This window comes from Mizuhopecten yessoensis, unplaced genomic scaffold (assembly GCF_002113885.1).
Source record: "Mizuhopecten yessoensis strain PY_sf001 unplaced genomic scaffold, ASM211388v2 scaffold2275, whole genome shotgun sequence".
Classification (NCBI taxonomy): Eukaryota; Metazoa; Mollusca; class Bivalvia; order Pectinida; family Pectinidae; genus Mizuhopecten; species Mizuhopecten yessoensis.
Genome location: NW_018404465.1, coordinates 214,969 through 227,367, shown reverse-complemented (window position 1 = coordinate 227,367; position 12,399 = coordinate 214,969). Strand labels below are relative to the sequence as shown.

The following is a 12,399-nucleotide window of genomic DNA, read 5'->3' as shown; positions in this document are numbered from 1 at the left end:
ACAAAAATTAATTTTAACAAATACACATAACTAAACTGACATCTTAAAGATTATAAAATTGTTAACTATATATGAACGGCGTTGAATAAAAAGATTGTCAATTTATATTAGATCGGTAGAAACAATTTTAAACCAACTTATAATGAATCTGAATAGACAAAAATACAATATACTGCTTTCTCTCTTCTGATTTTTTTTCTCTCACTTTGTGACAGTCACACACATTAACGATTACCCATTTAGCGACTCTCTTGGCAGTGTACGTATTCGATTGTCGGTGCGCTGCACCGAGCAAAAGAGTCTGCCTACTTTTCAAATAATTATTTTTCGGCATGCTTTTTTTTTTTTAAATATTCTTAGGAATTAATACCCTGTTGGTGAGATGTACTGTAAGGTGTCTGTCAATATATATTAAGATTTTGGGTTAAATTTAATAGCGAAAGAATTAGGTATTTACGTAGTATATAGATATAATCTAGGAGGGAGGTAGACGCGAACTAAGCTCGATGGTCTATCCTTCCATCAGTTCTCGCTATAACAAGCATTAGACAGATGTGTGCAATCAAATAACTGACTTAGCCCAGTATCCATGGTTATGACAACTAAGTATCATAAGAAATATGCGAACACACACATATTTTCATATATATGTATATTAAATATATGTGTTTGTATACAATTTCAAAATTTGTATCTATCTTTTCTTTGGCTTAATTTTTGTTTCTAATATTTTTGGTCAGAAAATACTAAAGATTTTCTTTTAAAAGTATCGTAATGTAACTTACAATTTTACTTTATGTAATGATTATTTTTCAGTCAAAACGTATTCTTATGACCATAACTTGTTTTCGTAAAATATTTACCAAATTGACAGTATAACAATAATGTTAAACAATATATATGAATGATGTGTTTCATATTCATTGTAAAGTGTCAGTAATTTAGCCTTTCTATTCCAAAACAAAAATCAAAATGCTGAAAGTCCCTCTTTGTAACCGTTAAAATATATTTTCATCGTACAAATTTCAGACAGAATTATCCTCGTTTTAGTAATAAAACACTATAACGTTCATTAAACTGAAAAATAATTACAGTTTTTGAAAGTGATGATTTAAAGCAGACGTGCGTAAAGCCAGATTAGCAAACCAGGTAATTATATTTAAAATCAATACATACAATATGATGGTAAAATTTCAAATTAATCTCTTCGTGATAATTCAAATATTAAATAATTGTTGTTTATTTGCGATCACTTACTAAGTTTGATTAAGCAATGTTCTCCTGATTTTTCTATTTTAAAGCTATTGTCTGACCAAACGATAGAATATTAATTGATGACAAAATCACATTTTCCTTTGTGACGTCACACTTTATAATATGACAGGGCTTAAATTATTATTAAATTTGTTTTTAGGTTGTACTATCACAGTAAATACTAGCCTAAAAGTGAAATGAATATCGTGGTGTAGGTATCCTTAGAAAATCGTTTCGATGTCACTGTTTGTGCATTTACATTATTAATAGGGTCAGTCGTATTTGGTGAGAGCTCCGAGACTTAGGTTAAAGTAACCCCTATGACATATGACGGTATATCCTAATAGATCATAGACAATGATGGACTCTGACACAAAGGCGTGTGTGGTCGTGGTCCCGGGTCAACAATGTGTTCAGTGGATGATCTGACAACCTTTTTGTTTTCTATTTCCGATCAATTGTGTTAATGGTTTATCTTTGTAAATGTACAATACGGTACGTTATATTTTCTATATAACTCTACCTTGCCATGTCATTCTAGAATTGAATTGGGATCCTGAATCCGTATTTTCCAATGATATTTTTAGTAATAATTTAATCAACTTTAAAATGTCTATACATTTTTGCACAGTAGTCTTTAAGGAAGATAATTCGTTTTAGTACAAAGCCTTGCTAGAGTTACGGAAAAACTCTCAGGGAAAGGAAATGTCCCTTTAAGCTAGCAATACTGTTAAATGCAAACTTAACGTCAGTACTGCTTAAGTTGATGAACGTTTGATAAACTGGAGCCATTATGTTCCTTTGGTTTTTAGATAATAACTAACGGGTAAATAATACATAGTTAATGGGCAGTAAATAGATGTAGGTAAAAACCTGGAAGTACCAAAAAACAAGGAAGGGAAAAGATAACACGTTTGATGACACACGCTCAGGACGGCCTTAATGTCAAGATATATTTTCGGCAATTGTACCAAGTGTGCAAGGGTGATAGGTGTGGGTTGGACACCCAGAGTTATACGTACTTTGTGCCTGTCCTTAAAATAATTGTATAAAAATTATGTATTTTAGCGCATTTTTTAAATCTTCGCTTACAAAGACAAAAGGCATGAAGAGAGATCCTTTCAGTACATTAGCACTGTCCTTTTCCAGTAATATGATATTCCTTTGCATTGTTAAGTTACTGTATAGGGTTTTATGAGGTAAAAAATAGGGTAAAGATATTTCTTTGAAACAATCAATTGCATTTATTATGATGAGTTACCCGCCTTTTATAGCTTACAAGTTTATTTTAGCAACAGTATATGTGTATATATTTCTTTTTGTTGATATTCACAATTATAACTTAACCTTATGAAAATATATGTATACGTTTGTCACTTTGAGAGACATGAAACCATATCTATATTAGATATTTCAATAACCAGATTATATATAGAAAAGTATTTGTTTTCATAGACATATTTGTACACATAATAAGAAGATAATGATACCTGTCATGAAAAATGTTGATTTTAAGATGATGTTTGTCTTGAGCTATGAAAAACCACTGAAAACTCAGTTCTGATGCATACAACTAAATAGCTGTAGTAAAGATGTTTATCCAACATTTCAAATTAAACAGTATCCGGTTAGAAAAGAGGGTCCTATTGTCATCGAAATGGGTCAGTTATAAGCAGGATTAACACTTGTTATATTGCGATTGTATCAATTTTCAAAACATTTTCAGCATAAGGGTATTACTTGATTTAATATGAAGTTTGATACCTGTCATGAAAAATGTTGATTTTAAGATGATGTTTGTCTTGAGCTATGAAAAACCACTGAAAACTCAGTTCTGATGCATACAACTAAATAGCTGTAGTAAAGATGTTTATCCAAAATTTCAAATAAAACAGTTTCCGGTTAGAAAAGAGGGTCCTATTGTCATCGAAATGGGTCAGTTATAAGCAGGATTAACACTTGTTATTTTGCGATTGTATCAATTTTCAAAACATTTTCAGCATAAGTTTGACAATTTGGTGTGTTTTATATCCCTCCCTTTAGAACATAACATAAATGGTCGCCAATTGTTTATTTAAAAAACAATTATTAAATCTTTTACTTTAACTGACAACCAAAAAGAACTTTGGATCAAAAATAAATGAAAGTGAGCTTGTATTAATTCTTCTCGCTTATTCAAATATTGTTTCCCGATACTTACCTGTGTCTCTTGTTTAAGTAAGCGATGGTATATCCCAGGTACGAAACTCACAGGTGAAACATTTAGGGCTGTGTAAGAGCAGTCACCTGTTCCCGCCACGACAGTCATGCCATCGTGACAGACAAAATATACCTTTCATTTCTAATGTCGCCTGATTATATTACACATTTGCATAAATCTTGTCAATTTGCATACACAAATAATACTACCTACAATGTACCTTGCTATATACACCAGGCGTACTTCTGATAAAGCTTTGTACTGTCTTTATATATGCTAATGGTCATGCATTATTTTCAGCCGTCGGGGTTTGAAGATACAACCTTGAGATAATTTAGTATTTAAGGTTAATTCACTTATACCAAAAACAACGTAAAAATAACATAATTCATTAGAAAAGCATGCAAAATAGAGGAATACTTCATTACGTATTTTGGATAAAAACCAGTCACCGAAGCTAATATAATTTGATGAATTGACAAATATACCATAATCTTCCATACTATAAGAAATATATAATAATACATAATCTATAGCATAATATGAGAAATATATAATAATACATAAACTATACCATAATATGATAAATATATAATAATACATAAACTATACCATAATATGAGAAATATATCATAAAACATAAACTATACCATAATATAGGAAATATATAATAATACATAAACTATATCATAGTATGAGAAATATACTATTTTGCATACAGTTGACAATAATACAAAATAAAAAACCGTACTACATAAATTATATCATGATATAAAAAATATATTAGAAAACAAGTTCTTTCGAAGGGAAAATATAGAAATCCGCTTGAAGAAGCCCTAGAAGACAGAAAGGCTTAGAGGTAGATATTTGGTACTTATTATTATATTCTATAATGTATTATATATACTAAGATGCTGGTACTCATTCGAGTATAACGGTGGCCAAATGGTTAAGGCGTCTGCAATTCTGCTTCCACTAGTCCTCCACCACTGGGTCGTGGGTTCGAGGCCTACGTGGGGCAGTCGCTAGGTACTGGCCGTAGGTCGGTGGTTTTTCTCCGGGATCTCCGGCTTTCCTCCACCACCAAAACCTGACACGTCCTTAAATTACCATAGATGTTAATAGGACGTAAAACACAAGCAAACCAAAATCGAATATAACTTCTATATGTAGTTGTATAATACCATAAATTAGCTTAAATTTCATAATGTTGTAAAAAGAACATAATAAATTATCATTGTCATAAACAAGATCATTTGGTTGAAACCATTAACGAACTTGTTGTTTATTTTCTATCGATATGTGAACAAGTGAAAATCCATGTTTTTATGTAAATTTACTCAACATCCCACACAAAAAACACCGCTGTATAATAAACGTGGAGATGCATATTTAATAACAGTAAAATATTATTTAATTACAATGTGTTAAATGAAATGAAGTTATTATATATTTCATTATTATTGTTATACATTTTTAAGGTGAAGGTTAATCTGTTATATTTTATGAATTAATTTATAAAAATGGAAAAGGAACAATGAAAACAAAACCATGTGCTGCTGTATTTGTAATATACATAATGTTAAATGTATATTTCCCTCCTCAAAGACATCAAGAAAACGGAATCAGTCTGGTTCATAAGTTAATGGCAGCTGCTTTCTACAGGGTACTAAGGGGCCTTTTTATTCACATTGCACATCTGACACCTGCAACGATATAATTATGTTTAAATGGAATGATATGATAATGCCGTTGGCTTATAAACATTGCAATGTATCAATAAAGTAATGCATTGTACAGTATGTAATACATTTATATGATATATTATAGTATACACGTGTAATGTGTACTTTGTGACCTTATGCATCATATACATTATACAAAATGATATAAAGTAGGAATTATATTATAACGTAATACATTATGAAATAAAATAACACATTGTGAAGTAAATCTATGTATTAAAATATACCAATATATATACATATACATATGTATCTGCATGAGCCTGTATCATGATTTAGCTGTCTTGGTTATCCCGTTTGATGACTTAAAATGCCTTATAGCTAACAATGAAATAACCCACAATGTCTTTAAAAAAAAACTCTATAAATATGCTAACAAAAATACACAGTTTTTTAATTATTTATCAAACGTATACATTGAAGAATTAAACTGCATACTTCGGAAAGTTATTGTCCTATAATTATCACAGGATTGCAGACAAATTGACTAACGCGCGTTAGCGCCTTATGCTTAATTTGTCTGTAATCCTGTGATAATTATGGGACAATAACTTTCCAAAAAGACAGTTGAATACTTATATTTTCGTTTTTAATTTAAGTTTTTCATATTTTCCCAACCTTTTATCGCATTTCAATGTCAAATTTCGCGCTGTCTGTCAATGGGACCTGTTCTTGTGACGTCACGAGTAAACGCGACCGTTCCCGGCATACAAAATAGTTCGTAAAAATAAACACAAAATCATCAATTTTATTTCATCAATTTAATCAGTATATTCCACGGTTTCATACAACATAACTACACTTAATATAGTGACGTCGGTCAAAACGACGTCATTTAGTCACGACTTCACGAACATCTGCATATCACTACACCAATGGGAATCATGTGAGAATTATGATATGATATCTTTCTATTTTGTTTGATAAGATTATATAGTGGCAATGCAGAGCAAATACAAATATTGTCTGTTTCATGCTTATCACAAGACGAGGTGATCTTAAGAACCATGCAATAAGACCATGTTTTCTCCAACCCTTCACACGTGTTTCTCGTTTTAGCCGGGACATTTGACAGTCATACTTCTGATATTTTAGTCAGACAACTTGTATTTCTTGAAGAAAACATATTTTTAATTACTTACCTGTAAACATCCTATTTTGATTTTATGGTATTAATTTGTAAGTTTGATTATCCTTACTTAATATTAATATTTATAAAAAGAATCATTTCAGAACAAGATATCGTTGTTTTTGTGTGTTGTCTACTTTTTCGGTGTATGTTTCGAGATCTTTGAAAAATTTGTGACGTAGTCCAGCGTCGATGAAACGCTTTCATGCCAATTAAATCTTCGACGGTCGGATTCAAGCGTGCGTTTGTGATGAAATAAATGAAGTTTAAAATCGCAGAATTGCATCGAATATATAGAATTATCTTCGTCATTTATTGATTGGCTATTTCATTAAGCTGCAATGAAATTATAACAATGTACTTGTGAATTACCGAGGTATTTGTGACAAGTCATGATTAACATTAATGGTATAATTTTATATTTTTTTTAAATCAGAAATGACATATCATGTTTGATCTACAATTACCACCACAGACGGTCGTAGCATTGGTTGTTCATAGACATACCGGGTTGGTTACATGCGATATACCGAATTAGTTCTAATTATAGCCCGGGTAATTATTGGCACACATGAAAAAACGAATTCGAAGGTAGTGGTGAATTCATGATAACAACCAAGCATCAACAAGTAAGGGGATCGTGTGTTTGAACAACCCATACACGTAACTCTTAGCAAAAATGCTGTAACCTTTCTTCTGCTGTGCCCTTGGAATCTTCGCCGACAAATTAGCCCAACCTTCTACTGAGAATGCGTCATCAACGGGACACTTTTGATATTCTTTGACCAGGAGCTGCCAGAAGGATCCATTCTGGTGACGGTGGTCATTTTTCTGCTCCCTCAGCCTCGTTTTAGATTCAAGATGGCCGTCGCGTGAGAAAAGAGTATTACATCATACAGTGTCACACAGTATGCCGAAGATGGTAAACCTGAATTGTTTTAGCTCGGGCAATTATTGGAACACGTGAAAATACAAAGGTAGTGGTGGGGTGAATATTGGAATTATTCGATTATAAGATCATGGAATGTAATAAGAATCAATACAGTTTGACATTGCTTTATATAAACTTTATTTATTTTACAACAATTATGAAACCATTTATTTCAACTTATATTAATCACTCATGTTGGCCTGGATGTTAGCGCGTGAGGGGGTCTTAGTGTGGGATGAAACCGGAGTACCCGGAGAAAAACCACGTGGTCGGGCAGGTGACCCCAACCTTTTCACGATACGATTGATATTGCTTGAACAACTCATGTTATGACGTAATTAAGTGTCACACGGTATGCCAAAAATGAGGACACGAAGACAATTCCCGATTAAAAGGAGACACTAGTATAGGTCACGTCGTAAGATCGTTCAATATGATAATAACTTATTTCGGTGTTGGTTTGTCGTGACCTCTTTTCGTTTGTTTCTTCTGTTTTTCGTTGTTACTTTGAAGTCATTGATGATGAGATATACATTCTTAGTGCTACTTTGAGTTGCTGGCCCTTTGCCAATTGTGTTTCCTTTGTCCTTATGTGTTGACACTGATGAATATATACGCATTTTCTTTTTAAACATACAATAACATGTTTTCTCAAGGGAATACACAAGGGACTCGTTGTTTGAGACATAAGGTGCACATAAGATATCATATTAATAAATCTTGGGAAAAATCCCCACGTGGTTACATGTAGATAAAATAATAGACCTGTTGTATTTCACGGTATGCAGACACACATATATATATATACAATAATGTATCATTGTAAGAGATTACAAATGTTGAGTCTCCATGCAGAATAATTCTATATTACATACAAATATATAATGTCCCTGTAGGTTGTGGGGAAGAATAGGCCTGCTGTGTCCTACTGCACGTTATCGTACGAGGCGACCAATGAGGGAGCCCCTGCAGAATCGTCTTCGTCGTCTGCTGCTTTGGGGGCATTGAGTAAAGCAATATTTATCTGCTATCCCCATAGCAACACTTTAAATCTATGTATCGATTTTTCTCATCCTTTTACTCTTTCGTTCTAGCGGTGTCTCCCTAGTCATCATTTAACATTAAACCCCGAACAAGCAAAATATTAGAACTTTTCACGTAATGTGGGATGTTTATTTACATCTTTTAAGGAGGCATGATAGTCTGGTGGTAGGAAGCCGGGCTTGTGACAGAAGGGTTGCGGGTTCGAGTCATGTTATGGCAGTGTGTTGTATCTTTGAGCAAGATACTTTACTCCGCTTGTTGCAGTCTACTCAGCTGTAAATGAGTACATGGTTGGGCAGCGCTAGAGTTGTTGAATGCTAGCTGTGAGCGCCGAAATGGCAACTCCCCAGAGAGTTGGGAAAGATATTGGCTGGTTGTAAAGGCCCTATAACCACGGGTAATAATTTGTGAACCGATTTGAGGCGACCTACGAACTGGGTTGTTCTTATTATTAAGAAATGTAATGACATTTATCGACCAATCTATTGTTTTATCTTTGACCATGGTTATGGTGACGTTGAAGAAACTTAACTTTATCTAATGCTTCTATTTCAATACTTTGATCTCTAAAAATATCTGTTATCACTTACCTACCTCTTTTGTCTCCTAGGTACATGTACCTGTCTTCATCTGATGTTTGCTGTATCAACGACATTAAACCCCAAACAAACAAAATACCACAATTTAATACAAAACTTGTGATGAATATTTCTAGTTTTAAGAATTGTCCATTGTCCTTACATTCGGTGGTTGTTTCGGAGAAACCAGAGTTTATATAATGCTACCTTTTTATACTTTTGATCTCCATCTTATATTTAATAACTTTCCTACTCTTTCTTGTCGATATGATTTCCTGGTCAATCTTCTTCATATAATCACGGCTGTGTAGTATAGGATTAAAACTCTTAACAGACAACAGTAAAATCTTGAATTGATAATTTGACAGTTTATTTTTTGTTGAATATATTTAATTACTCGGACATAAACACATCATTCGTGGGTTGTCTGAGGATGAGCTGTCACAGCTGAAACTCACAATACATTTATTTTCTCAAATTCCTTATTTCTTAAAACAAATCATTTTTCATTTCATGTACCTTTTATTTTGCATTCATGTTATCACGGTCTTTGACAAAATGAATGTTAAATATTATTACCATTATCAAGGATTTTTCTGTTATATAAGAAGGATGTTATAGATATTAATTAATCTACATCTCATGGAGAAATAGGCTCCAATTAAAGTACAAAAATATAACTGAAATTCGGAACTCGGTCAATACAGTTTTAACAACTGAAGTCACGATCCCAACCTTATCTTACCAAGCAGTCACGATCTTGTAAGTTCACGATACAGAACAGATACCATTACGGTTATCCCTACTACAATGTAATTAGCAACAGCAACTTGTGCAGGGCTCGGTACAATATAAGCCGCGGAATGACAGTAATTAGTGGAATCACGGTTCAATAGTAAATTTCACTTTTTGTGATAGAACTAGTGATTTTCGATTATTTATAAACAGTATAACAAACAATTCAAATTGAGCGATTCAAAATGCTACAGGAAAATTGTTTACAGAAGGTATTTTTAGAATTTCTAAATCAAAAGTGATTTTCTCTGTTAACGCTTTCCACCGTAATAAACCGTTTTTAAAATGCTTGATGCTTTACAAACTTATACACTTTCAATTATTTCGTGTTATTAAATTAAAGTTTGTTTATCACTATCTATATTTCTTCTTGTAACAGAAATTCTTTACACAAATCATCAAATGTGTTTCCATTTCAACCCATAATCACTCTTTGTGCAAAATATTTCCTTCTGTGAGCTTCATTTCATTTCATTTTGGCACTAAACTTTTGTTATCATTCCCAGGCTACCTTCTCTTAATCAAAGACAGAAAAGAATGTTTCAGTAAACGATTTTCAATACACGACACCTTAATATTTCTCCTAAAGAGGCAATAAAGGTGCTACACATTATCCTTTACTATTAAGTTTGTTCAAGCTTGCGCTCTATAATTTCCAGGAGAAAAACTATGCACATTAAAGATGTCAAATATAAGCATACATTCGTACACGAGTGTTAATGTTATTGACATATTTCACCGACTTATCCTGGGTTTTTTCCACAAATTCTAGTTTTTGACGTTTTTAGGTAATAACCTATTACGAGCAGATCAGCTGGGTGGACTATTTTGTTAACGCTTGTTGGTCTATTTAAATGCGTTCTCATTTTTCCGTTTCAGTTTTGTTCAATATCTATATAACATATTTTTTTGGAATATAAAGGGTTTTGGGGTCAATTGGAAGCAAAATATATATTCTACTTCTTTAGCCGCAGTATTCTCTCGGGGATCAATTACAATCGCTATAGAGCGTAAGTCAGTTTGGGCACAATCTTCCTCAATTGTTCTATCCGAATTGCTGGTGTGCAGAACTAACATTGAACTACCCTTTCAGATGATGAGGTCAAGGTTATCATCACTACGAAGAGAAATCTGCAAACTAACAAACATTCCTCTGGGTCTATCGAGCGCTTCTGTAGAGTGGGTATTAAGCCAAGAAATTCATCCCTTCAAACACAATTGATCTACGGGTATTCAGACAAGGAGGCTTTCAAGGTGTGTTATTGTCAATGATTTGCTCAAGTATTTAATGTCATTTCTATTTCCAATAAGAGAAATTAAATCAAACTTTAACATCATCGTGTCTTGTCCCTTATACAATTTTGTTTTCGCTGGCTGAGTCAAACGTTTGTTAATCGACAATGCTTGTGAGACGATTAAAGTGCTTATCAAAGACCTTAAATGACACAAATCCCCAAATGACTTCTGACTAGGATTATATGTCAGGCCAACTACTTCGTAGAGTTCAACATGCCAACCTTTATATCGAATCTGATCACATTACATCTGAGTTATCTTAATTTCAACACGAGGTTAGGGTTTACGAGCACTATACATACGAAACATTTCCTAGTAAATTAAACGCATGTCAGAGTAGATTGGTGTGGTTTGGTTTAGTATTGTTTAACGTCCTATCAACAGCTATGGTCATGTAAGGACGGCCTCACCTGTTTTCAAGATGCATGCGTGTGTTTTTGGAGGCTGAGATATGTTTGTGTTTGTCTCCTTGTGATATTGCGGAACTGATGCCGACTTTATAGTGCTACCTCACTGAAACATACTGCCGAAGACACCCAGCAGGACACCCCACCCGGTTACATTATACTGACAACGGGCGAGCAAGTCGTCCAACTCCTAAATTGTTGAGCGTTGAGCAAGAGTGGAAACTACAATGTACCATGTTTATAAACTCTGGTATGTCTCGGCCAGGGGACAGAATCCGATGCCTTCCTCACAGGGGCGAACACTCAACTAAAGGCCAAAGGTGAGGCATTGTCAAGGGAGACATTAGGAGGAAAAAAGTTGTTTGGAAAGAAGAGAAAAGATACGATAATACATTTAGTTGCCTCTTACGATCATGCAATGTGGGCAGCAGGTACAATTCTTACACCCTACCTGCAGGGACTTATCAGAGAAGAAGACTGGCTTACTTAAGTGTAACCAGAATATAGAATAAATGTCACGTAAATGAAAAATAAGTTTACCTCCCATACCCCTTACAGAATATTAAATAATAGTAAATGAAATATAGTTATTGCATGGTACTGCATGGTGTTTTTTTTGTGTGTTTTAGGTCCTATTAACACATATCAAATTTTAAAGACGTGCCAGGTTTTGGTGGTGGAGGAAAGCCGGAGTACCCGGCGAAAAACGACCTTTCGGAGTTACTTTCGATTGACCAACGGACATGTAGGCCTCAAACCCGCAACCCAGTATTGAAGGGCTAGTGATCTAGACGGTCAGACGCGACCCCTGGTACCCCATGTAAGGTTACAATGACATCTTCATGATATTGTATAATTAATATAGCAATAATGACACTTATTGGATTGTCCACTCCCTGTGACGTGTTTTGCTACCATAGGAACGTCACATTGATATAATGTCTATTACACATTGATGACTGCAAGACAATTGTGTATTGTACAAGGTGTTATTGACGTTGTTGTGTGGGTTTATGACGT

General features: G+C 33.7%; 1 protein-coding gene across 3 annotated transcripts in view; it reads right to left on the bottom strand.

Annotated features, from left to right (window-relative positions):
* The window catches only part of LOC110445408 (cytochrome P450 3A28-like), a 127,064-nt gene extending 123,501 nt beyond the window's left edge, over nucleotides 1–3,563 (bottom strand). For all 3 annotated transcript variants that reach the window (XM_021490007.1, XM_021490005.1, XM_021490008.1), the window contains exon 1: nucleotides 3,455–3,563. The gene's annotated coding sequence lies outside the window, so the exon portion shown is untranslated. The remainder of the gene's footprint in view (nucleotides 1–3,454) is intronic.
* Nucleotides 3,564–12,399: the final 8,836 nt, after the last annotated feature.